The following is a 26,312-nucleotide window of genomic DNA, read 5'->3' on the forward strand; positions in this document are numbered from 1 at the left end:
ACTGGAATGCAAAGTACATGATTGGGAGCAGATAATGAATTGAACTTTAAATATATTGGCCTTTGAGGTTTTTGGGTGGAGGGAGGGAGGTGGACAGGACATCTCAATAAAAATGCCTCTCTTGGCAGTTGAAAATACTGGTCTGGGGTTCATAAGAAAGGTCAGGCCCAGAGATTTTTTTTATATTAACAATAATGACATTCTTAAGTTTAGATTACCGAAGAACAAGGATAGCAGATAAATAGAAAAGAAGGTTCAAGACATGGCCTTGGGAAGGTTAAACCTCAAATATCAAGAGAACACAAGGAGGAATGAGCCAGAGAAAGTTCGAGAAGGAGTATTTGTTATATACCAACTATGTGGCAGGCACAGTGCTGAGCACTTTAGAAATATTATCTCAGCAAAGAAAACAAAAGAACAATGGTTAAATAAATTGGAAGTAAACCAGAATAACTTTTCTCAAGTCATATAGACTTGGAGTAAGTGATTTCTGTATATTCCCTATAGCCACTAACAGCAAGATCATGCTGATATTAAAGACTTTCATCTAAACAAGTTATCAAATTATAATTTTCATAAATGTCCTAGGAGTTGTGAGTTGTTCTAACCAGTAATGTTACCTGACTATACATGTTCTCTCTATCTCTCTATTTATATTCTCTATTCATGTATTTCTCCATGCATTGATTCCTTCTCTCTATATGTGTCCCCATCCTCCACAAGGAGTATGCTCACTTGTATAAAAGTACAATTTTGTGAATGGAATTCTTGTTTTTACTTATTTTTATAATTTTTGATTAAATGACTTTCTCTTGGATTGGTTGAGTTAGAAAATAACCAGGAATTTGTGGCTCTTATATATTTTTTTGAGTGATTCTGGTCCTTAAAAGCACTGAACTCAGATTAACATTCTGTGTTCTCATGCAAATGGTCCTTTGTTGCTACAGAGAAATGGAAATTGATATAATCTTGGTGCATTTTTCTGGAATAATACATTTCATGTAATTCTTTTCTGATAGTTGGTGTTCTCCTGATTTTCAGATATCTTTAGAACTGATTCATCACCTCTCTTAAAACTGTGATCTTCAGCACAGACATCTGCATATGCTTGGTTTCTAGTTACTATTCCAATGTTTTATCCCTTTAGCGCCATTTTCACTTCAAATATCCGATGTTAAGGTGCTGGAGTCCAAGTGTGATGACTTCATCATTATTTATGGGGAAAAGAGCTTTTAATTAGAAGTTTTTGAGAGATCTTTTCTATTTTCCCAATGTTTTTGTCATTGTTTCATTGTATCATTACATGTTTATGGAACAATCGTTTTCACTTTGGATCTATTGTCAAATTTTCTGCAAACTTGCTTTGTTTTCTCCTCTACTCTATTTTATGACTTCTTAAAATAGTCTATCATCCTCCTCTATAAGATTATAGGAATACATTTATACTCTACACTGAAGTTGTCTTTGATTATAATACTTCTTAACATATAATGCTGATTATATATAATCACATTATAATTATTATATATAATATTATATTATTATATATTATATTATTATATATTATATATAATCACATATAATACTGGTTATAATATTCCACAAGGTTTCTTGGTTCTTTAGATTTTATTCATTATGTCTACTGATTTAAATCTGTTCAAGCACCTTGCCAAATAGTGGTGGTCTGTGTTGACTTCTGTTCTTTTATCCATATTCCATTTTTGGCATCAATAGCTTGTTTAATTCAAACAACTTGCAAATGTTCTCAAAGTTCACAGGTATTGAGAGACAACTGAGGAGAAACTTAGATGCCTTATTAATTTTTAATCTAATGGAAAGTGCTGGTACAGGTGGAAAATAAAACCTTTGTGAGTTCTTAAAATGAAGACATGAATTCGACTATGAAGTCATTTCCCCCCAAATAAGTGTTTATGATGAGGATCAGTTTGTGCAAGGTATGTTCCTAATTACTAGAAAAAGTTTTGTGAGCATTTAAAACATCAATTGGAACCATGACCAAAAAGGAGAGTTTCAGAATTTAGGCAACTAAATTCAGTTCTGACACTATTTGAACTGGATGTAGGAATAACCTTTGTAGCTGCAACAAAAAGAAAATTCTGAAATATTCCCAAAGGCATTACAGAAAAAATCTATAAGGGGTTTCACTCTGGAAAAAGGGTTAATGTTGCCACCTGCCGTGAACAGAGAGAACTACAAGAATTATTGACACCATTTCATCCATGGGAAGAGCACACTTGCAGAAAGGAATGTGGAGAACAACATATATTGAAGAGACTCTAAGAAGCAACACCTTATGGGACTGTTATCCAGAGCATGGTTGTGAATGAATGAAGAAAGGCTGTCATTAGTGGGATAATAGCATATGAATTCAATGGTTAGTTCTATTTATTTGTGTGTATTCTTATCCATAAATATATATATTTTTCTTTCTTGGGCTTTTGAACAATGTGCTTTTAAGAGGAGATAGTGAAAATATAGTTGAGTGGTATCCTGTAGTGAAGTCTAGATTTTATAAGTGGGGCAATAATTCAGAGAGATGAGATATTCCCCCAACTGTCAGGGTACTTCATGTCATTTGAAAGCTTTGACCAGAGGTATGTTGGTAAATATTTAACAATTAGCTATCTGAAGAAAAAGCACCTATGACATACATAAGTTAAATCTGAATTGTTAACACTTTTCCCATCACTTTATTAAGTCTATACAATGAAAAACATTAAATCAAGCTCTGATTTACATTATTTGCTTATTTCTAAGGCATAAATACTCACACTAAAAACTGAGCAAGATTTTGTTTAGAGCTGGCTCCAGCACACCCCTGAAAAGAAGTATAATAGGACATCTGTAAAATCAAGATGATCCCTAGCAAGGCAATCTCTGAGAGATTTAGATATATTTTTGAGTGTACTCATAAATAATTAGTCTGGGGAAAGCTAGGTGGCTCAGGGGATTGAGAGCCAGGCCTAGAGCTAGGAGGTCCTGGGTTCAAATGTGATCTCAGATACTTCTTAGCTATGTGACTCTAGGCAAGTCACTAAACTTTGCTTGCCTAGCTCTTATTGCTCTTCTGTCTTGGAACCAATATGCATTATTGATTCTAAGACAGACAAGTAGAGGTTTTAAAGCAAAAAAAGAAAGAATTAGTCACCTGGCTAATCCATATTTATTAAATACCTGCTATGGACACAAAACATGATAGAAAGAGTGTCTATTAGCAATGAAAGGGCTTTGGTTTAACTTATTGGCTTGATATTTGTGTGACTTTGGGCAAGTCAACCTTCTTGGTCTGTAGATTCTTAATATGAAAGAAAGTGTTTGGGCTACAACATTTCTAAACTTTTTATACCATAATCCTATGGAATTCTATATTCTGTGAGGAATTTGTAATGACAAAGAAAAATGTAATCTCTTTCCTCCAATGACTATACTCTATAGAGCTAACATGTAGATAACATGGGAAATCACATATATTAAGATGTTCCAAAATACTTCTGTGCTTCCTATTGATTTTTGAAAGCATTGCTAAAAATATATATCTAAATATACATATTACAAATCCATATGTATATAATGTGTAACCATATATACACACATATACACTCATATATGATCAGTAACCTAGATTCATAAGGCCAGAAGAAAATATGTTCCCAACTATCTCCTTTTATCTTTAGGAAATACTGAACCTTATAAAAGGCAGTATTTTCAAGAGGAATGAACAATAGACTGACAATCAGAGAATAGAGTCCAGTTCTATATCAATAAACAAGGCTTTTCACCTCTCTAGGTTTCTACTGTTTCATCTAGAAAACGAAAAGAACTGGATTAGATTGTCTCCAAAGCTACTTGCTACTCTAGTAGTTTGTAAGTCTTCATATTTTTATTATGTTCTTAAAAAATTCCTGTCTTGGATTTTCTTAACCTTTACAGTTAAAAGAGTTGCTTTGTTATGTCCAATTAATTATTTCTTGCTGCATTTGCTGCTTTTTCTTTTTTCTTCCCCCCCCATTGCATTGAACACCACAGTCCATCAACTTTAGTTTAATCCTTTGTTTAACATTCAAAGCTTCAGCCATTATAGATGAAAACAAGTTGCCTGTTGGAAATGTGAAGGTCATGGAGGAATTATTGCACACATTCAATTGCAAAAGGGCAATTTATGGCCTATAGTTATGGTTTAGGCCTTAGTTTTCTTAGAAAACATCTCTTTTCCAATGACCTTGTGATGATTCCATTATCCTTTGAAATTTGCAGTCATTTCTTAAAAGGAGGTTGTTTTCTATATTTCTCCAGATGATAGCCTTATCTGTAGTTACTACTGGTTATAGAATAATTACTAGAATTGGGTTTGGAAACATGAATTTCACTACCTCTTCCATTACCAGTTGTATGACTTTGGACAAGTCACTAAACTCTTTCTACCTTCAATTCACTATCTACAAAATATTATGAATAATTCTCTTTATTCTGCTTTATAGGATTATGAAGGAAATAGTTTATAAGCCTTAACATGTAAGTTATTAAAAGGGATAATGCATAGGAAGAGAAATGAAGCATGATTAAAACAAATATTGGAGAACAACAGTATTAATGGTTGGAGAAGAGTCACTTGTGATACAAGAAGGGGGCAGCTAGACACTTCCTAGCTCTGTGACCATGGTGAATCACTTAATCCCCATTCGCTTGCCTTTAACATTCTTCTGCCTTGGAAACAATATACAGTATTGATCCTAAGATGAAAGGAAAGCTTTTTATTTTTTTTAAAGGTACAAGAAGAGGCTGAGGAGATTGGGAGGCCACAGAAGCCAAGGCAGAAGAAAATATCCTGGAGGCATGGAGTGGTCAATAATAGCATGAAAATACATTCAATAAGAAACTCGTATGACAATATAGATGCACATATCTATTTTTTAAATGTACTTTCAAAACTGTGTAAAAGTAATCAATGCTATATGAAATGATTAAAATGATGAATATTCAAAGAAGCATGGAAAGATCTACATAAATTGATGCAGTCAAGTAAGTAGAACCACGGAGACAAAATGCACAATGACTACAGCAATATAAATAGAACAACCATATACATGTGAATGATAGGTAAATTTTGAAAAATTATAAAGCACAAACATGGTTTAAAAGAAAATATATGAGAGGATTGTCCCAATCCACCCCTTCATGGAGGTTGGAAGCCCACAGTTGCTGTACATTGCACATTTCTAGTTTTTTTCAAAATATTGTTTGACTGTACTGAATTTTTTTCTTCTTTTGTCATAAAAATGGTTCTCTAGGAGTGAGAGACACTAGGGAAAACTATGATGATACAAAAAGCAAAAGACTTCAATAAAAACTTATTTTAAAGAAAATTTATTTCTTTATTAATCTCACTTTAATTTATTAGAAAATTGCTTATCAGCTTACCTGTATTTGAAGTAATAGGTGCCACATTCAAATTTTGACTCTGCCACCTGAGCGAATTGATTGGGCAAATTGCTGATCCTTTCTGAGTTTCCATTTCTTTAACTGTAAAATGAGGTTGGATTAGATGACTTCACATCCAGGCCTCTGATCACATCATCTAAGTAATACCCATGTTAAGAATATAACGAATGGCACTGCAAAAACAGAAGTCTAGTTTTCTTTTTTTTTTTAAGCTTCTTTTTTCTTATACTTCAGGTGAATTTTTTCCTTTTTGGATTGTATTTCTGATCTTATTTGTCATAGGAAGAAAAAGAAATGTATGTTTATTTCAGATTTATGAATCTGGATTTTTTTTAATCTTGCCTTCAGGTTCTCATTTTTCATTGTGTTGTGTATGGGATTACATAGCAACACAAATTTGCTTTATGTATTATTTCAGATCCAGTGTATATGTTATAGTTATTAAAAACCATACTTGGTTAAATTGTGTAGTTTATGATGGTATGACTCTATTTTGAGTGTGTTGCAGTAACTAATTTAGTCATTCCCAATGTTATTGCTTTATTATTTTGTTTTGAATTTTCTTCTGCATTTTCCCCATACGAGCTACTTTTTCAAAAGAAGGGAAGGTCATGTGAAATGTTCATTTTTCATCATGAATGTCCATATTAATTTTTTGGATTATTTCTACTATTTTATTACCCACCAATTGTGAAATAAAGCTCTTGTCTGGATCTATTGATTTGAGAATATATTATTATTTTATTTATTGCCACAAAGTATATTTATGGGTAGATAACTTTTCCTAATATCTCATTTTCCTACCTTGTATAAGGATTTAACATTTCTAAACTTTTGAGATAGTCTCTGATTTGTTACAGAAATATTATTGATTTCTCTTTTCAGTATTTTAGATGTAGGCATCATTCAAGAAATATGATAAATTTTTATAGAATCCCTAGATTCCTTCCAAGTATAACTCAAGTGTAATCACCACCAGCAAGGTGACTTTCCTGATCCCGGTCATTGTTAGTGTATTTTCCCATGTGAAAGTAATTTTCATTACTTTTTCTATACTTTCAATGGATATAATGGCCATGCACAATGGCATAGTACTCTTGTTCACCCCATCGGAGGGTATTTTCACTGGCCCTTCTATGTCTTCAAAGAAGAGTCAATAGTATTATTATATACAATACTATATGTACACACCAACATGCACACATGTATAATATACACATATAGAAACATAATACACATATAATATGTATATGTATATACAAAGCAATTTCACACATGCCATATATGCACACACATATCACATACCTCTATGTGTGTCTACTCTGTACATGTATCATCACAGTATGAATTTGAACTCTTTGAAGTTACTTTTATTTTTTTGTCTTTGTATTCTAGTATCTGGCATATTTCCTCCTACATAGTAGGAGCTTAATAAATGTTTGTTGAATATGTCATTGATTAAATATTTTCACTAATAGTTTTTTCCTGCTGATCACTGCTTGATCTTTTTTAATCATGGCCTCTCATTAGTATCCTTAAATAAAATTCCAGAGCAGCGTGACTAGAATAAGGAATTCTACCCAAAAGAAAGGAAGATAAATGAAGATATAACTAGTGACTTGAAATAATTGAAGCGTTACTATTTAGTAGAGGGATTGGAGAGCTTTGTGGTTCTAGAGCACAATTTCTTGACTTTGTTGTAGACTCTTGAGGACAGTCAGGTGGTGCAGAACACTGGATTTGGAATCATGATTATTTAAGTTCAAATTCAGGCTCACACACTCACTAGCTTTGTAACCTTGGACAAATCATGTGTCCTCCACTTGACTCAGTATTCTTATCTGTAAAAAGGGAATGATAATAGCACATGGTTATTGTGAAGGTCAAATAAGATAATATATGTTTAGTGATTAGTACAATTTCTGTACATAGTAGGTTCTATATAAATTTTATTGTTGTTCTTATTAACATTGTTACTCTTATGAACCCTATAAAAATTTCTCAGAGTGTTTCTAAATGCACAGAATAAAATACTTAGGATCACAAAGGAAACAAATTATATTGACATTTTAATAAAATATATGCATGTATATATGTATACACATAGGCACATGACACAAACATATACATAATGCATATTTTATATTCCACAATGCATATGCATGCTAATAACACATTTATGGATTAAAATAAAAAATATGATCGTTAAGATCAGACTAATATCAGAGCCAGATCTGAAGTAAATGAAAGAAAGAACTTTTCATATCACTCAAGCTATCCACTAACATAGTAGTGAGACTTAACAGGTAGTTGAAATACTCTGCAACTTTTCTAACTACCATCTATCTACACAATATGATATAGAAGAGATTCCTACATTGTTTAGAAGGGAGGTTAGAGAGGCAAATTCCTTCCAACTCTAGATTTTATGCTTTTCTTACATTGTTTGGGAAGCAATTTTTTTTTCAATTTGCCAATCGAAGAAGTTGTGATACAATGCAAAGTAAAACATTTTCTTCACTTCTGACCAGGCCAAAGTTTATCTTAAAAAAAAATTTCTACGTAAGTTTTATGGATGTAAATTGTACTATATTGTGCTGGGGCATTTAGTACAAATGAAAATTTATTTGTTTGTTACTTTAAAATACACAGGTAACTTCCTCATTCCTATCCTCTAGTCACAAAAGGCAATATCTGAAAAAATATATATGCATATATAAAATTACATTTTACTTATTTCTGTTTATCAGTTCTTTCTCTGGCAGTGGAGAAGTCATTCTTCAACCAATATTTCTGAATGAAATTTTCTCTTGGTTCTGCTAATTCACTTTTCATAATTTCATGTAGGTCTTCTTATGTTTTTTTAATTAGCCTGTTTGTTATTTCTTATAGATGAGTATTTTTCTATGCAATCATATACAACAATTTATTTAGCCATTCTCCAATTGATGGACATCCTTTTAGTTTCCAGTTCTTTGCCACCACAAAGAGAGCAACTATAATATTTTAGAAATAGAGGTTCTTTTCCTTTTTCTCTGATCATCTTAGGAAATAAACCTAATAGTAGTATTGCTAGGTCAAAAGGTATGCAGAATTTTATATCTCTTTGGGCACAATTCTAGATTACTATCATTAGAGCTTTACCTCTAGATCTAACAGAGCTATAATTAGGTTAGAGTAATGGCTTTATTACAGAGAACCTAAATTTAGAGGGCATATGGCTTTAATACATCCATTCTTTCAGGAGCATATAAAACAGTATTGTATAGTAACTTCCTTAGTTCAGCTAAACTTATCATGAATTACAAAGCCTGCTTGAGGATACCTTTTGTATTGCTTCCCTGAGCATGTCCTGGTGCCAGAATTATTAGTTATAGCTTTGAGTTCTGTTGGCTTATTCCCAATTCTGTTTGGATGTTAATGGCTTTTAGTTTGCTATTTGTTTTGTTTCTTTGATCTTATGGTACACTTTTTATTTAAGTACATGCATCATCAGAGTTTTAAGACAGTCTATCTCTAATTTTTCTCTTTCTAAATGCTAGAATACTATCGACAGTCATTTTCCTCTGATTTATCTTCTACTTTTCATAATTGTTATTAATAATGTCTTTTGTTTTTAATTTTGTTTTCCGAACATTTTTGCATGTTTTGTTGCATAATCCACATTGGGGCAACAATTCCCACTATTTCAGATAGTTTTCATGGGAGAGGTCATACTCAGCTTTTGTATCAGATGGTGGTCATCTTAGTTCCCTCTACCAGTTTTAAAATTTAACACATATTCAGCCTTCTTAACACTGTTAAAGGAAAAAGATGGCAGAGTAGCAGCAAGGAACTCTTGAACCACTCTGAGAATCCTCTCAAATCCTCTCATCAACCTTAAAATTGCACCTCAAAAAACAGTGGAGTGATACAACCAGAAAGGAAATGAAGTAACTTTCCTGTGGAAAACAACTTGAAAGTTAGTCAGAGAAGGTGAGAGGGGAGAGTAGCCAGAAATAGCCAGAACCAAAGCTAAACACCAAAGATTACAAACTGCCCACTCCCCACTGATTGATTCAGGTTCCAAACTGGGGTATAAGCCAACTCTAAGGCTCTAAGACCCTGCCTAAGGTAACAGTAGAGTACTGCATGCCCACCCTTGAAGTGGTGCACATGCTTTCAGTAAGGCCCCAAGCCCTAGTGCAAGGCAGTTCCTGGCACCTGGCCCATTCAAGACTAAGGGGAGGCCCAGAGCCCCTGCTAAAACTTGTGGTAAGGCCCCAAGTTCCATTGCAGGGCAGTCCATCATGCAGTAGGCTGGTATAAGCCCAGGGTAATACTCAGAACTCCTCTGTCTTGGATTGAGATAAGGCCCTGCACCCCAGCACAAAGTTGCTCACAGTGCTCTGAGCCTTGCAAGCCATCAATATTCCCTAGAGGATAGTGAATCAACAGTGGGAGATGTTTTTCATAGCTCCTATCCCACAGGCCATCATACCATTTTGGAAGAACTGAAACTTTTCTCTCTCTTTACTTATAAATGCTGGTATCTAGTATTAAGCATCCATATTAATTTTTATTTCTAAAATAAATAAGACTAGAAATTGTTTTCAGGGGAAAAAACTGATAAAATAGAGCATTGATTAATTTGATTTAAAAAAGGGAAAGCTCAAATCAAATAACCAATATCAAAAATCAAAAGGGTGAACTTACTACCAATGAAGAGAAGATTAAAGGCATCATTAGGAATTATTTTGTCCACTTTTATGACAATCAATTTAACAATCTAAGTGAAAGGGATAAATATTTTCAAAAATATAAATTGCCCATATTAACAAAAGAGGAAATACAATACTTAAATAATCCTACCTAAAAAAAAGAAATTGAACAAGACACCAAAGAATCCCCTAAGAAAAAACCCTCAGGGCAGGATGTATTCACAAGTGAATTCTTTCAAACACTTATAGAATAATTAATACCAATATTATATAACCTATTTGGCAAAATAGGCAAAGAAGGAGACCAAATTTCTTCATGGCACAAACATGGTGTTCATACCTAAGCCAGGAAGACCAAAAACAGAAAAAGAAAATTCTAAGCCAATTTCCTTAATAAATATAAATGCAGGTCTGGTACTGCTAGGCCACCTTCCTTCACATTTTTTTTTTCAATATTTCCCTTGATATTCTTGACTTTTTGTTCCTCCAAATGAACTTTGTTATAGTTTTTTCTAATTCATTAAAATGTTTATTGGTAGTTTAATGGATATGGCACTAAATACGTAAATTAGTTTGGGTAGGATTGTCATTTTTATCATGTTAGCTCATCCTACTCATGAGCAATTAATGTTTTCCCAATTATTTAGATCTAGTTTTAATTGTGTGGATAGTGTTTTGTAGTTGTGTTCAAATAGTTCCTGTCTCAGCAGATAGATTCCTAACTATTTTATATTGTCTAGGGTGATTTTAAATGGAATTTCTCTTTCTAACTCTTGCTGCTGAGATGTGTTGGAAACATATCGAAATACTGATGATTTATATGGGTTTATTTTGTAACCTGCAACTTTGCTAAAGTTGATTATTTCCGCTAACTTTTTGGTGGATTCTCTAGGATTCTTTAAGTAGACCATCATATCATTTGCAAAGAGTGATAAGTTGTTCACTTCATTGCCTATTTTAATACCTTCAATTTCTTTTTCTTCTCCAATTGCTACTGCTAGTGTTTCTAGTACAATGTTAAATGATAGAAGTGATAATGGGCATCCTTGTTTCACTCCTGATCTTATTGTGAATGCTTCTAATTTATCCCCATTTCAGATGATGTTTGCTGATGGTTTTAGATATATACTGTTTATTATTCTTAGGGAAGGTCCTTCTATTCCTAGAATTTCTAGTGTTTTCAATTTTGTCAAAGACTTTTTCTGCATCTACTGAGATAATCGTGATTTTTGTTGGATTGCTTGTTGATATAGTCAACTTTGTGGATGCTTTTCCTAATTAAATCATTCTTGCATTCCTGGTATAAATCCCATATGATCATAATGAATGTTTCTCATGATCACTTGCTGGAATTTTTTTGCTAGTATTCTATTTAAAATGTTTGCATCTCTGTTCATTATGGAGATTGGTCTATAGTTTTCTTTCTCTGTTTTTGACCTGCCTGGCTTTGGAATCAGTACCATAATTGTCTCATGAAAGGAATTTGGTAGAACTTCTTTTCAAATTATGTTAAATATTTTGTATAATATTGGGTTTAGTTGTTCCTTGAATGTTTGATAGAATTCACTTGTGAATTCATTAGGCCCTGGGGATTTTTTCTTAGGGAGTTCTTTGGTGGCTCATTCAATTTCTAGTTTTCTGATGTGGGGTTAAGTATTCTATTTCTTCTTCTGTTAATCTAGGAAATTTATATTAAACAATATGGTACTGGCTAAGAGGCAGAAGGGAGGATCAGTGGAATAGACTTGGGGTAAGTGACCTCAGTAAGACAGTCTATGATAAACCCAAAGATCCCAGCTTTGTGGACAAAAATCCACTATTTGACAAAAACTGCTTTGAAAATTGGAAAACAGTATGGGAGAGATTAGGCTTAGATCAACATCTAATACCCTATACCAAGATAACCCAGAATGGGTGAATGACTTGAATATAAAGAAGGAAAGTATAAAGAAATTAGGTGAACACAGAATAGTATACTTGTCAGATCTTGGGAAAGGAAAGATTTTAAGACCAAGCAAGAGTTAGAAAAAATTACAAAATATAAAGTTAATCACCAAAAACCATCTGTTACTATAGAAATAGAATGGTGGATTAATGGAATAGATTAGAAGTAAATGACCTTAGCAATTTCATGTTTGATAAACCCAGAGATCCAAGTTTTGGGGATGAGAACTTATTTTTTGACAAAAACTGCTAAGGAAATTGGAAAACAGTATGGTAAAATTTAGGTTTAGTTCAATATCTCATACCCCACGCTAAAATAAAATCAAAATGGGTAAATTATTTAAACATAAAGGCTTATAGTATAAGTAAATTAGGGGAATGTAGAAAAACCTGCCTGTCAGATCTATGGAGAAAGAAAGATTATGACTGAACAAGAGATGGAGCACATGACAAGATGTAAAATTAATAATTTTATCTATGTTAAATTAAACTGTTTTTGTAAAAATAAAAATGGTGTAACTAAGATTCGAAGGGAAAGAATGAACTGGGACAAAATTTTATAACGAGTTTCTTTGATAAAGGTTTCATTTCTCAAATATACAGAGAGATAAGCCAAATTTATAAGAATACAAGCATTCCCCAATTGATAAATGATCAAAAGATATGAACAAGCAGTTTTCAGATGAAGAAATCAAAGTTATTAACAAACATATGAAAAAATATTCTGAATCACTATTAGAGAAATACAAATTAAAACAACTTTGAGGTACTACCTCACTTGGTCAATATGACAGTAAAAAGAAGTAATAAATGTTGGAAGGGATGTGACAAAATTGGGACATCAATGCAGTGCTAATGGATTTGTGAACTGATCCAACCATTCTGGAGAGAAATTTGTAACTATGCCCTAAGAGGTATAAAACAATTCATACCCTTTGATCCAGTAACACCACTAGTTGTTCTATATCACAAAGAGATAGGAAAAAAAGGGAAAGGACCTAGGTGCACAAAAAATTTTATAGCAGCTCATGTTTTGCAAGATAATACTTATAATCCAGATCAAATTGTTTACCAGCTCCCAGAAGGGAGAGGGAAGGCAGGGAGACAAATAATTTGGATCACATAATTTCAGAAAATTTATTTGGAAAATTGTTTTTACACATAATTGGTAAAATAAAATATCTTTACCAAAAATTAAATGCTAAAGGATAAATAAACATATTACAAGTAATCACAGTTTATTTTTTCCTCCTATATTTCTAATTTAAAATTGCAAGAATTATGGTAAGTATATTACTAGTTAAATCTCACTGTAGTAAATACCAAAGTTTTGCAATCCTTTACTGTATGGTAGGTTAAAAAGTAGAAGTAGGCCATAAAATTGGGAGGAGGTGGTTGGGGTAGAAATCTTTTCCAGGCAGGCAACTTGTGCTTTTGCTGTACTGGGTTTAGATGCATTTTGTTTAAAAATTCCATATCCATGTAATATTTCAATGTAGAGGCTGCTTTCCCATATATCTGGAGTTGCATAACCATGAATAAATTATTTCCACTTCCCAGTCATCCCCATACCACATGGCCTGCTTTTTAAACATTATCTTCCTACTCTACCTTCCAGAACCTTGGACTCTGTTTCTGGAATCCAGGCATTGACAGATGAAATGTTACCTCATTGTGCCTGGAACCAGACCTCTATATCACAGCCATATCTATCCCATGTCACTAAGTTCATGTTTCCTGCCCTTCAAGCTCTCCATCCTGTTTTGTATTCTCCAATTAGAATCTAAGCTTCTTGAGGGCATGGTCTGCCTAATTTGATTATTTTGAAATCCCCTGTGATTATATTTCATAGTGTCTGGCATAGAAAGCATTAAATTCTCTATGTATATTTTAATTTTTCTATCTTTATGTCTGTGTTGGCTTAAAAAACGTAGGGCATTGAGGGGCTGGGAGGCAGTAGCAAATGCAGTTGTTGCCAGCTACAGCACTGGTAGAGAGATTCTTCTGTTCTTTTTGCTATGTCACTGTTTAATGCAAGTAGTATAAGATTTCACTGGCATTTCCACAGAAAAATTTAGAGATATCAAATAGTAGGAATTGAGATCAAGTGGTCTGGTAGAGGAAGGCTAGCCATTATCAGGAAGTCAGTTAATTAAAAACATTTGGTAAGCACTTACTATGTGTCAGGTACTATGCTAAGCACTGGTATAGAGTAGATAATTGTCAGTGTGAACGCTGTTGTTTTAGGTGAAAAAAATATCACTTTTATGTGACTAGATTACAGTTATCGGGGGGCTTATCAAGGCAGAAATTCATAGACCTAGGAGGGATGAGGTAATGGGGTCTGTTCCTAATTTTGGATCTCTTATTCTTGTGTAATCATTGTGTTATATTTGAGGATTGTCATCAATGTTATATATAGGGGTAGTCATGGATGTCTTTGTTCATGAATTATGCTGATACAACATCCCCACATCCTAGTATATGACATGAAATGGGTGAGCAAACGATGATAATGCTGGGAAATAAAATATAGTTATATTATCTATCTGGATAGTACCCACTTAACTTTCTTTGACCTGTTCCTGGACAAGAATGCTTGGTGGTCCGTGGTACCATAATACATTAGTTTTTACTGATAGTATCTATATTTTGTCATAGACATTCTTTTTTAGCATGTGAAAATAGAAAATGCTAATGGTTTCAGTGAATTGATTTTATTCCATCCACTTGTTCTCTCAAATTTTCCCATCTGCTGCTCAAACTTATGGAAATTAATCATGTCTTCTCTACTTCTCTTTTTTGGGACTATGAATAATTGGTATTCTCTTTCAATCAGATTTCAAGTGTTGAGTATGTACCTGCACAGCATTGTAAGTTTTCATTTCTGTGAGCATCAGCAATGCTCTTTGTGAGTCAGTGATCATCCATATCAGAATATAGGAAGGTCTGTCTTGGGATAGAGGTAGAAGTTTATCTGATATCACATCACTTAGATTCTTAAATTTTTTAAAAATCATGTCAACTTTCTAATCTTAAAGAAAGATTTAAAATATTCTAGTTCTCATTTAAGGATGGGAATTTAAAAAATGAGAAATGAACTTATCACTTGTAAAACTAGAAAACTCAAATGAAGCCAAAGGAGAGATTTTGGATGTGACATGATGCCCAACCCCTGGCAGATTAATGGCCTTAGACCATTTTGTTTTAACTATTCCCTCCTTGTAGACAGTTTTTATCAAATCATTATATTATTCTATTTTTTTCCAAAAGTGATCTTAACTTTTTATTTTTAATATGAGTCACAATAATAAATGAAGAATAGAGATGGTTCTGATGGATTCTTCCCCTAAGTACTTTTCTTGCTGACTAGGACTGACTAGAGAAAAGTGAGTAAAAAGAAGCTGAGATATTGTATAATAAAAATTAGTTACTCTTACAAAGTTTGTGAGTGTGTATTTGTGTATATGTATATACACATGCATGTCAACCTCTGAATATTCTCTATGTGTAATTCCAAATGTAATAATTCTTAAATGCATCAAATTATAAACCCAATTCTCTGCCATGAATTAGAAATAAAATTTGCAAAAAAATACTCTTCTGCCTTCAGGCAATGAAGATTTCATGGTACAGAGGGAGAAAATCAAGCAGCTAATGTTATTATATAGAGAAATGAAATCATGTCCTAGTTTGTTCCATTTCTCTACAGGTCTGAGTCTTAAGGCCTTCTGAAGACTTTTTGGATATATACACACTGTTACATGTTGTAGATCAGCAAGACCCCTACTCCTAACCTGGGAGAAGAGAGCTGCAGAGTCCAGACTTTACCACTGGAATGTAACCTTTCAGGATTCCCAGAGGAAAAGCATTTCACATCTGGTCAAAAAGATGTGACTTTTCATACAAGCTAACTAAAAGTTTATTTATGAGAAAGATTATTCTTTGTCTCCATGGAAGTTTAAATCATGATTTCTTTAAGGTCAGGTAGGTTTTTCTCAAGTGGTCAGAGATTTTCTTGGGATATTTGGGCCTGAAACACCTTAAAAGAGTTCTGACCTCTAGGAAAGAAATAGCTTATTACTAATCTCCTGATTTGTTTTACCATCGAGTTTTAAATTTGGAAGGGACCTTGTTAGGTGAACTCTTGACAATGGGTGGGCTTTCTCACTGGCTCTTATATTCTGGTGTCTGTGAAATCTGCTGTCCTATGGAATGACCCCCTTGCCCAAATATCCTTCAGCATCAGAATTTACATGCTTTAGGAGAGGTTCCTCATCTTGCTATGGGAAATTGGAAGACAGCACCACAATGACTTTGAGCTTTAATGGCCAGTCTCTTCAGCACAATGGCCAGCAGCTCGCCCAGAGGAGAAATTGCTATTCCTCTTCCTATTTTCACTGATAGGTCTCTGATCCTGATTGAAAGTTGTTGTTCAGGTCACTCAATGCCTGCCTTTTCTAGGCATTCAAGACCTATAGTTAAGAAGACTGCAGTTAGGGATGTGTCACATTCTGCATCATTTGCTTGTATATGTTGTATGTTCTACAAAACAAGGGCCAAGGAACATTATGTCTGATTGAGGAACATTCATAAGATTAGGAGCAGGTGAATCATAGATAGGAGACCCATGGAAATGGGATTAGTGGTAAGTGACTGTTCCTATAGTAGGAGAATTACACATAATTCCACAGAGTATCTCTAGAGGCTACTTTTACTTTCTGTTTTATTATTGGGACACAGTTATTTGATGTTCTGTTAAGGTCCAGAGTTGTAGAACCTCCATTTAGATGGAGATAACCCAAAAAGGTTATCTTGAGACTCTCCAGAACCACTAGAGTTGGTAACTATAGCCTTTGCTCTTGGCCAGTGAAGTAATGTATGAGGAATTGAAAAGATTTTCAGTGAGAATATAACTTTAGATGCAGCCTTAATTTTGGCTTCTGCCACTCCTTTGGTAACCAATCTTAATGACTTGGACCTTTGTGTCTATCATCCTGGGTAGTTTCTCTGCTTATTTGTAAAATTCAATGCTTCTGTTGCTATGGTCCTAAGATTTTTTTTGCCTTCTGGACCGTTAGCTTTGTCTTCTGTGCCAGTTTCCCATATAAAATCTCTTTCACTGACAGTTTTTTTCTGTCCCTGTTTTTTATGTATAGGCTTGCTCAAGAAAACCACAGAACTCTTCTGACTCAATTCACTATAAACTCATGCTTTGTAACTTAGACCCTCACTGCTCCTTGGCAACTCCAACATCTATCTCTTGTTTATTCTGTAACATATTTCCCATAGCAGATGTTCCAAATGCTTTCTATTCTCTTCAAGAATCCAATCTTCAAATATTTCCCTCACTCTCAGCAAATTAGCTCTTTGCCTTCTCTAAATCATGGCTCTCTAGCAAATTTATTCATTTTCCCCTCCATGTTTCTTAAGATGTGTTTCTCTACATATTTTTTTCCTTTCCTCTAGTTTCAGTGGACAATGTGGCTATTCCTTTCTAAATACTTGGCAACTCTTGAGGTCTTTTATAGTACTGTTATTCTATGACTCATAACATTTCCCATGTCAAGGACACTACCATCATTGTAGTTATGCAGACCCGCAACTTCAGTTTCATACTTGAATCTGTGCATCTCACATATTCAATGCATGACCAAATCATCTTATTTCTGTATTTAGAATACTTTTCCTATACATCCCCCTCTTTCTTTGGTCATATAAGTGGTCCAGTGGATAGAATGCTGGGCCTGGAATCACAAAGATCTAAATTCAAACTTGGCCTCAGACCCTTACTAGTTGTGTGACCCTGGACAAATCACTTCACCCTGCTTGCCTCAGTTTCCTTATTTGTAAAATGAGCTGGAGAAATAAATGGCAAACCACTCTAACATCTTTGCCATGAAAAGCCCAAATTGGGGCACAAAGAATCTGACATGAAAAAAATGATTGAACAATTCTCTGCTTAAACAGCCAGTACCCTAGTTCAGACTCCCATTACTTCCCACCTTAGATATTGCCTTCTAATTAGCTTCTTTGACATAACTGTTTCCCTACTTCAATGTATCTTGGACTCAGTTACCAAAGTGATTTTCCTGAAGTGTAGATGTAAATCTTGTCATAACTCTACTCAATATACTTTAATGGCTCCCTTTTATTACCAAGATTAAATATTAAATCTGTTTTTTGTAATTTAATATTCTTGCCTCCTTTCTCCCTTTTCAATCTTCTTCTATTTACTTCTCTCCATGCATTTTATATTCTAGTCACAGAGGCTGACATTTTGTTCCTTGTATATGGCATTCCATTTCCCATACCTCTGTCATTTCACTAGCCATCCTCCATTCCTAGAACATTCTCTGGCACCCCTTTCTGCCTCTTAGTTTCCCTGGCTTTCTTTTAGACTCAACCTAAATACCATCTTCTGCAGGATGCTTTCTTATTCACCTACCCTATCCCACTTCACCTGCTGGTAACTTTCTTGCTGAATTATATCTTTCTTTTACTATATATCTTGCATGTGCCTAGTTATTTATATATTTACCTCCCCATTAGCTTATGGGCTCCTCAACTACAGAGCCTGTTTTGCTAGGTTTTTTATCCTTAGCAGTGACAAACGGTAAGTATTTAATAAATGCTTGGCGCCCGATTCATAATGCTAGCTACTTCTAATTCTTTTAGGACTTTGATCCTTCAGTTATCTAATTTCTCTGTAGTATTGAAAAATCTCAGTTCCAAAATTTTCCATGTGCTTTCAGAAGTATGCAATTCTGTTATTTCTTTGAAAAATTTTAGACTAATCATCCTTTCCTCTACAGCTATCATCCTTTTCTTGCTTTCATATTATTTACCAACTACTCACTAACCCTAAATACTGATTGTGTGCAAGACCTGGGGATATGTACTGGACAGTACAAAGACAAAATAAAAAGCATTCTGGGAAGAAAAGAGGGATTGAAGTAGATTAGAGATAGAGATCTTGGGAGTTGAGGATGGTGACAATCGTGACACAGAGTAGAAGTGGATGGGAACTGGAGTATAGAAGAAAACTGTTAGCCAGATATTGAACTTATGAGGACAAAAGAAACTTGGTTTCTCATAAATAACAGCAACAGGAATCTGGATAGAGTGGAGGGAATTTTAAAGAAGTGATTGTTGAGTGCTAGTAGTAGAAAGTTATGAAAGTGTTAGTGGGGAACAAAGCTTATATCCAGGATTCACTGAATCTGTGCTAATAGGTACAAAAAAGTAGCAGGCAGTCTTGGAAAAGGTGACAAGAAATTTAGGAAAATGTTGGTTTTAGTGAATATCAGAATATTGATTCAATGTAGGAATAAGACATATATGCTCTAGAACTGGAAAATATTTTGGAGGCAATTTGTTCTGTGTAATATTATTGTTTTAGCACTGGACTTGGGGACAGGAAGGTCTGAATTCAAATCTCACTTCAGATGCATAGCCATGCCTAAGTCTTATTTTCCTCATCTTTATAAAGGGAGAATAATAATAGCATTTATATAATGCCTACTATGTGCTAGAAGTGGGCTAAACACAACAAATATCTCATTTGATCTTCACAACAAACTTAGAAGGTAGATGCTATTGTTATTAACATTTTACAAATGAAGAAACTGAGGCAAAGAGAGGGTAAGTGATTTACTCAAGGTCATACAAAGAGTAATTGTTTGAGGCAGAATTTGAACTTGTCTCTCTGACTTCAAGGCCAGTGCTCTATCCACTGTGCAACAGCTGCCTCCCAAAGGAAAATAGGACCTCTCTCATAGAATTGTTGTGAGGATCAATTCAATAATAACTTGCATGAAATCTCATATAATCTGTTTGAGGTAGAATCTGAATGCAAATCTTCCTGACTCTAGGCTTAAGTGCTCTGTTTATCATACCATCTAGTTGCCTCCTAAAAGAAAATAGAATCTGCCTCAGAGAATTAGGATTAAATTTGAAAATTAATGTTAAGTTCCAGAGAAATGTGGGAAATATTATTTAATCCAACCACCTTATTTCATAGAAGAAAAACCTAAAATAAGAAAGCAATGAGACCGAGATTACAAAATAACAAATTTTAGAGCTATTAGTCAAACTCAGTTCCTTTATCTTCAAATATAGTTATAAATCCATTTCTCTTCCTACTGTGTCATAACAAAGGAATTTCCTTTAGGACTAAGGGGAAATAAAAGGTTAGGGAAGGCAGTTAAGGGCAATAGGATTGGTGCTAATTTTTCTAGGTGAATGAGTAGTGGTAACTTTTATAATCCTATAATGAACCACTTTCATTTCTAATTTTTCTAGTAAACTCATACAGCATATGTCCCCAGGGGATTCTCTAAAGGAATAAGGGACATTTTGGTCTTCTCTATCCTGTGGTATCAATGAGAGAAGTACCAATGGACCCTGTAGAGAGCTGGCAATCCTGTCTAGATAAGGCTTTGTAGGATACTTGGGCAACTGGCACTGGGTGGGGGGAAGGTTGAGAAAGAAATGTATATTATTTATCGATCTGAAACACAATTAATTCTCTCTCTGCTTATGACTTCAGCTGTTATGTCTAGGTGGCTTATTTCTAAATATATATCTAACTGTGATCTAATTTTTATTCTTTCACCTATAATTGCCTTTTAAAAATTTCTCCTTGGGTCCTTCACTATTACATGACACTCATTATATACCCTCAACTAAAACGCCTCTAAATCTAACGTACCAATCTAACTTACTCGAACAGTGTACTAGAGCTGTATAACCAAGGAATAGCCAGGTCTCATAAATAAGACAAGTATTTACGTGTAGCAGTGAGTGAGGTTTCCCTTTCCCAATAGTGACTGTCTTTTGGATAAAAGGATAAATTTCCTGGACAAGTTGTAAGTCCTTGTTGGAGGTCGGGATCTATGATTTTCTTTGTTGATATCCTCAAAACTATAATTATAGTAAGTATTATTCATCTGACACCTCAGAAATAATATAATTCACACTCATGAGGTAGCTTTAGTCATTGAATGAGACCAAGATAGCCACCTATATAGCAATGCAAACTTAGAAAGAGAACTAGTCACAGAAATGCTAGACTGATTTGTAGAGACTTGATGAAAGGTCTGTGCACATGACTTCACAAATATCCAGGTGCAGGGTCTGACTCTAAATAAAAGTACAGAAGGAAAAATGGAGCTCTATGAAGAGAGTGAGACAAGAAAGACATTCAGAGTTTCAAACGCAGAAAGTGGAGAGACTAAGATGCTCAATTTAATTCATACTTGGGCAGAGACCCACAGACTCCATCATATTTTAAGTAACAAAAGGGGAAGAAAGATCCATATAATAGGGAACCCACTTGCACTGAGAAGCAACTGACACTTCCCTACACTGGTACCATGAAGAACATGGACTTTATTGGTACAGAGGTAAGGTGGAATCCAAGAAAGGAAAGAGATGAGTGAGCTTTTCTAGAAAGGGGACATTAATTTTTCTGAATGTACAAGAGTTCACATCTAAGTTCATTTTATTTTATGTTTGGGTGTGAAATGGGGCAAGCAACAGGGTAAATCCTTCATTCATCAGGTATATTACTTGCCTGTGCTTACTGAAGACATGAGAGGTCTTAGAAAGACATGAGGTACAATCTCATGTTCTCTGAGGGGACTATATATATCTTGGTGGTTGTGGTGTGGATAGAGAAGTGAGTTAAATATTATTATTCACAGTACCCCAAAGTGATCCTGTTGCATCATTTCAGATTGTTAAATAATATATAGTTCACAAAACATAAACAAGATTTCCACAAAAAGTAGATTAAATTGAAATTTCTTTTCAAAGTTGTTAGGCTTTGTTAAACCTGGGAAGTTTTCTTCATTGAGCTGTTTTCACTTTCACATATAAATTATTCATTAAAACCAAGAAACCACGGAATAGCTTCACATCTTTCTTAAATTTTCTCTTTGAGTTAGTTTCCTTTCATTCAAAGGAGAAAATCTAATTGGTCATATTTAAAGATGTTTCATTATTGATAAAAGCAGAGAACAAGAGTGTTCAATAACTGTCTCTTCTTATTTCTTAATAGGATTTTTCTGCCTGATTCTCAAATCTCTAGGGTGAAAATTTGGCTATCTTAAAACCCAGGATGTTAGAATATATTTCTTATCCCATGTGAAAGTGGGATAACTCTTCAAATGGAATATGACATATCCACCACTGTTTGTCATGAGTTATTGGAGAGGGCTTTATAAGCATTCTTTTGAGACCTACTATAGGCACAGATTTTGCATATCATCCTGAAAGTAGGTATATAGGAAGGATCCACTAATAGTTTTTTTTTTTTAATTTCAGAGGGATTTTATCTTGGTGAAATTCTATTCCAAGATGGGTGAAAAAAATTCCCCAAAGAAAGTGAAAGATGAATGGATTAAAGTACAGCTTCTAAATGATTCATTTTCGATCAACGAGAGACTACCACTAACATTTAATAAAGACTCTAGTTCGTCTGCTAACTATAAAGGAACCAATGTATGTAAAGTGAAATAATATTTGTAAAGTGCTTAGTAAAAGGCCAGACTTATAGTATATGCTTAATAAAAATGTGTTCCCTGTTTGATAAAACCTGTTCTATTTAGTCTTTGAGGCTCTAAATATTGAAGAAAAAAGAAGTCTGGGGATATGGCAAATCAAAATAGAAATTAATTAATTAATATGCTATTTTCTAAAGAAAGAAGTGTACAATTTACATGCAAAATACAAGTCTAATTGTTGGATTTTCTGTTTGGTCCTGTCTGCCAAGATGGATTGTTGCCAAGGTCAAAAGAATCATATTTTAAAGACTCTAGTTCTGGTGAGGTTCAGGGAGCAGATTTACTAATATGCTTTAAGTATAAACATAAAGTCCATGGAGAATCCACCTCCAAGCTATGGTACTCCTTGACATTTTTGGTGATAGAAATGTTACATATATTCTTAGAAACAATGTCTACCTTGCCGTCTATAATGAACAAATGCTCTTCTTTCTTAGATAGGATTATTATATCTTGTAGGGAAACTGGAAGAGTTATTCAATCAGTTAGGCACTGTGTTAAATCCTAGGTTCACAGAACTTCTATACTGTGAACCTATTCTAGGTTCACAGAGATTCTATACTGAAATGTGTGAGTAATATCAATGGTATGTTTGTAGAATTGGTATATCAAGGTTTGATGGTTACTTAATACACCTAATTGGGAATAGGGCCAGCAGGTCCTTCTAGGTCCAAACGCTATCTGACTCTTGACGATGGAAAGACTAGGAACAAAGGAATCCCTATACTATGAATTCTGGGTATTCCTCCCTCCTTCCCTATGGACCTTGCAAAAGATCTTCTTCCTATCTTCCAGCTACCTACTTACTACACTCTCTGTCTATAAACCCCAAGCTATATAACTACTCTTGATGAGTTCAATCCTCTTCAGCCTGGGCCTAAGAAGGCTTCAATTCTTTCCCACAGTCAGTTACTGGCTTGCCAACAGTTCTCTTCAGAGCAGTCAGGTTACACACTCAGGACTCAGGAACACAGTTAGATGATAAAATTAGGAGTCAGAGTTGGTAGGATCTCAACAACAGGATACCAGGACTGCAGGGTAGATAGATTTGGCTCCACCTGGAAAAGGTAAGCAATTTCCCTTGGCTCAGATAGTAATAAGCCACAGGCAGTTACCCTTCCAAGTTCTCCCAGGTACAGGGACCAAAAAAGCTCTTAACTGTCTCATTGTGTTCATTCTTATATCTTCCCCACACTTTAGAATAGGGTCCTTATAGTTCTGTGGTGTACAGCAATTCTTCTTTGCAAACTCTCCTGTCTACTGTTTGCAAACCCATTTCATCCATTTTCCTTCCTAAAATACTAAGTCTACAGTCTCTAGTATTGCAGGCATATGAACCTTCATTCTTGTCCCCTTGTCTCCTTGTAGAGATGCAAAAAATCACATCCATTTGTGATGTAAAGATTGTCAATATCTTAACACATGTAAAAATAGAAGTTAACCATCTTGATCCTTTTCCTTCCAAAATTGCTTGGCAATTTTGAATCACTGATAAAATAAAAAATCATAGATCTGGAAAGGCCCTCACAGGCCATCCAGTCTAAAACCTATTATAAATCAAGAATCTGTATCCATGATATATGATTATCCAGTTTCCACTTAAGGACTGTGTATGACAGAGAGCTCATTATTTATCCCTTGAGGAAGGACATTCAATTTTTTGAACACTAATTGTTAGGAAGTTTTTCTTCATAGTGAGCCAATTATATTTCTTTCTGACTTTTCTCTCTCTGCTATCCCTACCTTCCCATCACCATGGGGCCAAAGAGAACAAATTGCATACCTTTTCTACACAATAAACCATCAAATATTTAAAGCCATATTCTTTCTTTCCCTAACATCAAGCATACATTTCTTTTCTCTAGGCCAAATATTCCCATTTCCTTCATGCATTTCTCATAAAAAACCAATAATAGAAGCCCTGCAGTTCCCAATGCAGAGAATGTAATTTCTTTTCATATTTGGCACTCAAATTTTTTGTCTTCCCTCAAAAGACTGAATCCTCTATTAGTAAAAATACTGATATCCCCATTTGGCAGTACTCTGTCCTCAAGTTCATTTATGTTTATTTCCTTATCTATGCACAAGTTGTTTCCCTAAGTAGAAACTAAGTTCGCTAATGTCAGACACTTTTATTTTTTACTTTGTATTATCATGACCCAGCATAGTTCCTTACACATAGTGTTTAACAACTCTTTTCAGAGTTAATTTAGTTGAGTCTAGTTCTCTTTTCTCTTTGCTATTCTGAGATAATCAAGGAATGAAACTGAATTCTTACTGAATGGAGGAGCTGGCATTTTAACTGGTTCTTGTAGGCCTGGTAGGTTTTTGGAAAAGTGAAATAGAGAGGAGAAAGGACATATTTTTGTAGGGAGAAGTTATGGAGATGGGAATTAATAACATATGTGGGTGGTAATGAGAAGAATCAATTAACTGAAGAAGATTATGGAAGGCCTTAGAATCCAGGAGTTATGTGTGCCTGAGGTATGGTGGAGATAAAGCTGAAGAGGCTGATGAACTGGAAAATGAGGGTGTTTCAGAAGGGGTAATAGAGTGAATAATACAGTAGCAAAAGATGATGACAAAAGGTGGGAATCCAGGAATGTCTACTCTTTCCAATAGCCCTTTGTATTGGGGGACAAAAATGAGGGAGCAGCTGACATTTGGAGAAAGCAGTAAAGGATTACATCTCTTAAGGAGAAAAACAAAATTTCAGAACATGAAGCAAGTGACAGAAAAAGGATCTATAATGAAGGAGAATTTTAGTCAGGAAATTAAGAGTATTTTAAAAACATTTATCATATTTGAGGCCCAATGCTACATGTTGGAGATATTAAAAAAAGGGAAAAAACATGATGTCTGCTTCAAGGACTTCACACTACATTGGGTGAGATAATGTGCAAATGATTATGTACATTGTCTCTCATCTCCCTCTCCTTCTCCCTCTGTCTCTGTCTCTCTGTCTCTCCTCTACCTCCCTTTCCATCCCTTCTCCTGCTTCTCCTTTCTTCCTTATCTCTGTTCTCCTTCCCTCCACCTCTTTCTTTCTTGTAAGTAGAAAATAATCTCAAAGAGAAACAACTCATTGAGTGTGGAAGTGGAGGGGATAGGATGAAGAAAAATCAAGAAAGGCTTCTTCTAAAAAGTTTGGTTTAAGTTGAGCCTTGAAGAAACCCAGGAAGTGAAAAAAGTAAGGGACAGTATTCTAGTTATGGTGAACAGCCAGTGATCAAGTGTCTTGTGTGAGCACCAACAAGAAGATCACTATAATTATTTCTCAGAAGATATAGAAGGGGGTAAAGTATAAGAAGGGCAACTAGGTCTCGGTAGATAGAGAACCAGCCCTGAAATCAGGAAGATGAGTTCATATTTAACTTTAGACACTTGCTATATGTGTGACCCCTGGACAAGTCACTTAATTCTGTTTGCCTCAGTTTCCTCATCGTAAATAAGATAGAGAAGGATAGAAAAACAACTCCAGTATCTTTGGCCTACCCTTCTCCCTTCAAAAAAAGGGACCATGAAGAACTGGACACAACAGAAAATGAATAAGAAGTGGTTATGCTATGAAGAGCTTTGAAGATTAAACGAAGGACTTTATATTTGTTCCTGAAGGCAATATGGAGTCCATATGATAATA

The 26,312-nt window shown here is 34.5% G+C and overlaps 1 long non-coding RNA gene across 1 annotated transcript in view; it reads left to right on the forward strand.

Annotated features, from left to right (window-relative positions):
• The window catches only part of LOC103100586 (uncharacterized), a 241,413-nt gene extending 218,710 nt beyond the window's left edge, over nt 1-22,703 (forward strand). The window contains exon 3 of the long non-coding RNA XR_008912312.1: nt 22,434-22,703. This is a non-coding gene — a long non-coding RNA (uncharacterized LOC103100586). The remainder of the gene's footprint in view (nt 1-22,433) is intronic.
• Nucleotides 22,704-26,312: the final 3,609 nt, after the last annotated feature.

The sequence above is a fragment of the Monodelphis domestica genome, chromosome 5 (assembly GCF_027887165.1).
Source record: "Monodelphis domestica isolate mMonDom1 chromosome 5, mMonDom1.pri, whole genome shotgun sequence".
NCBI classification, from domain to species: domain Eukaryota; kingdom Metazoa; phylum Chordata; class Mammalia; order Didelphimorphia; family Didelphidae; genus Monodelphis; species Monodelphis domestica.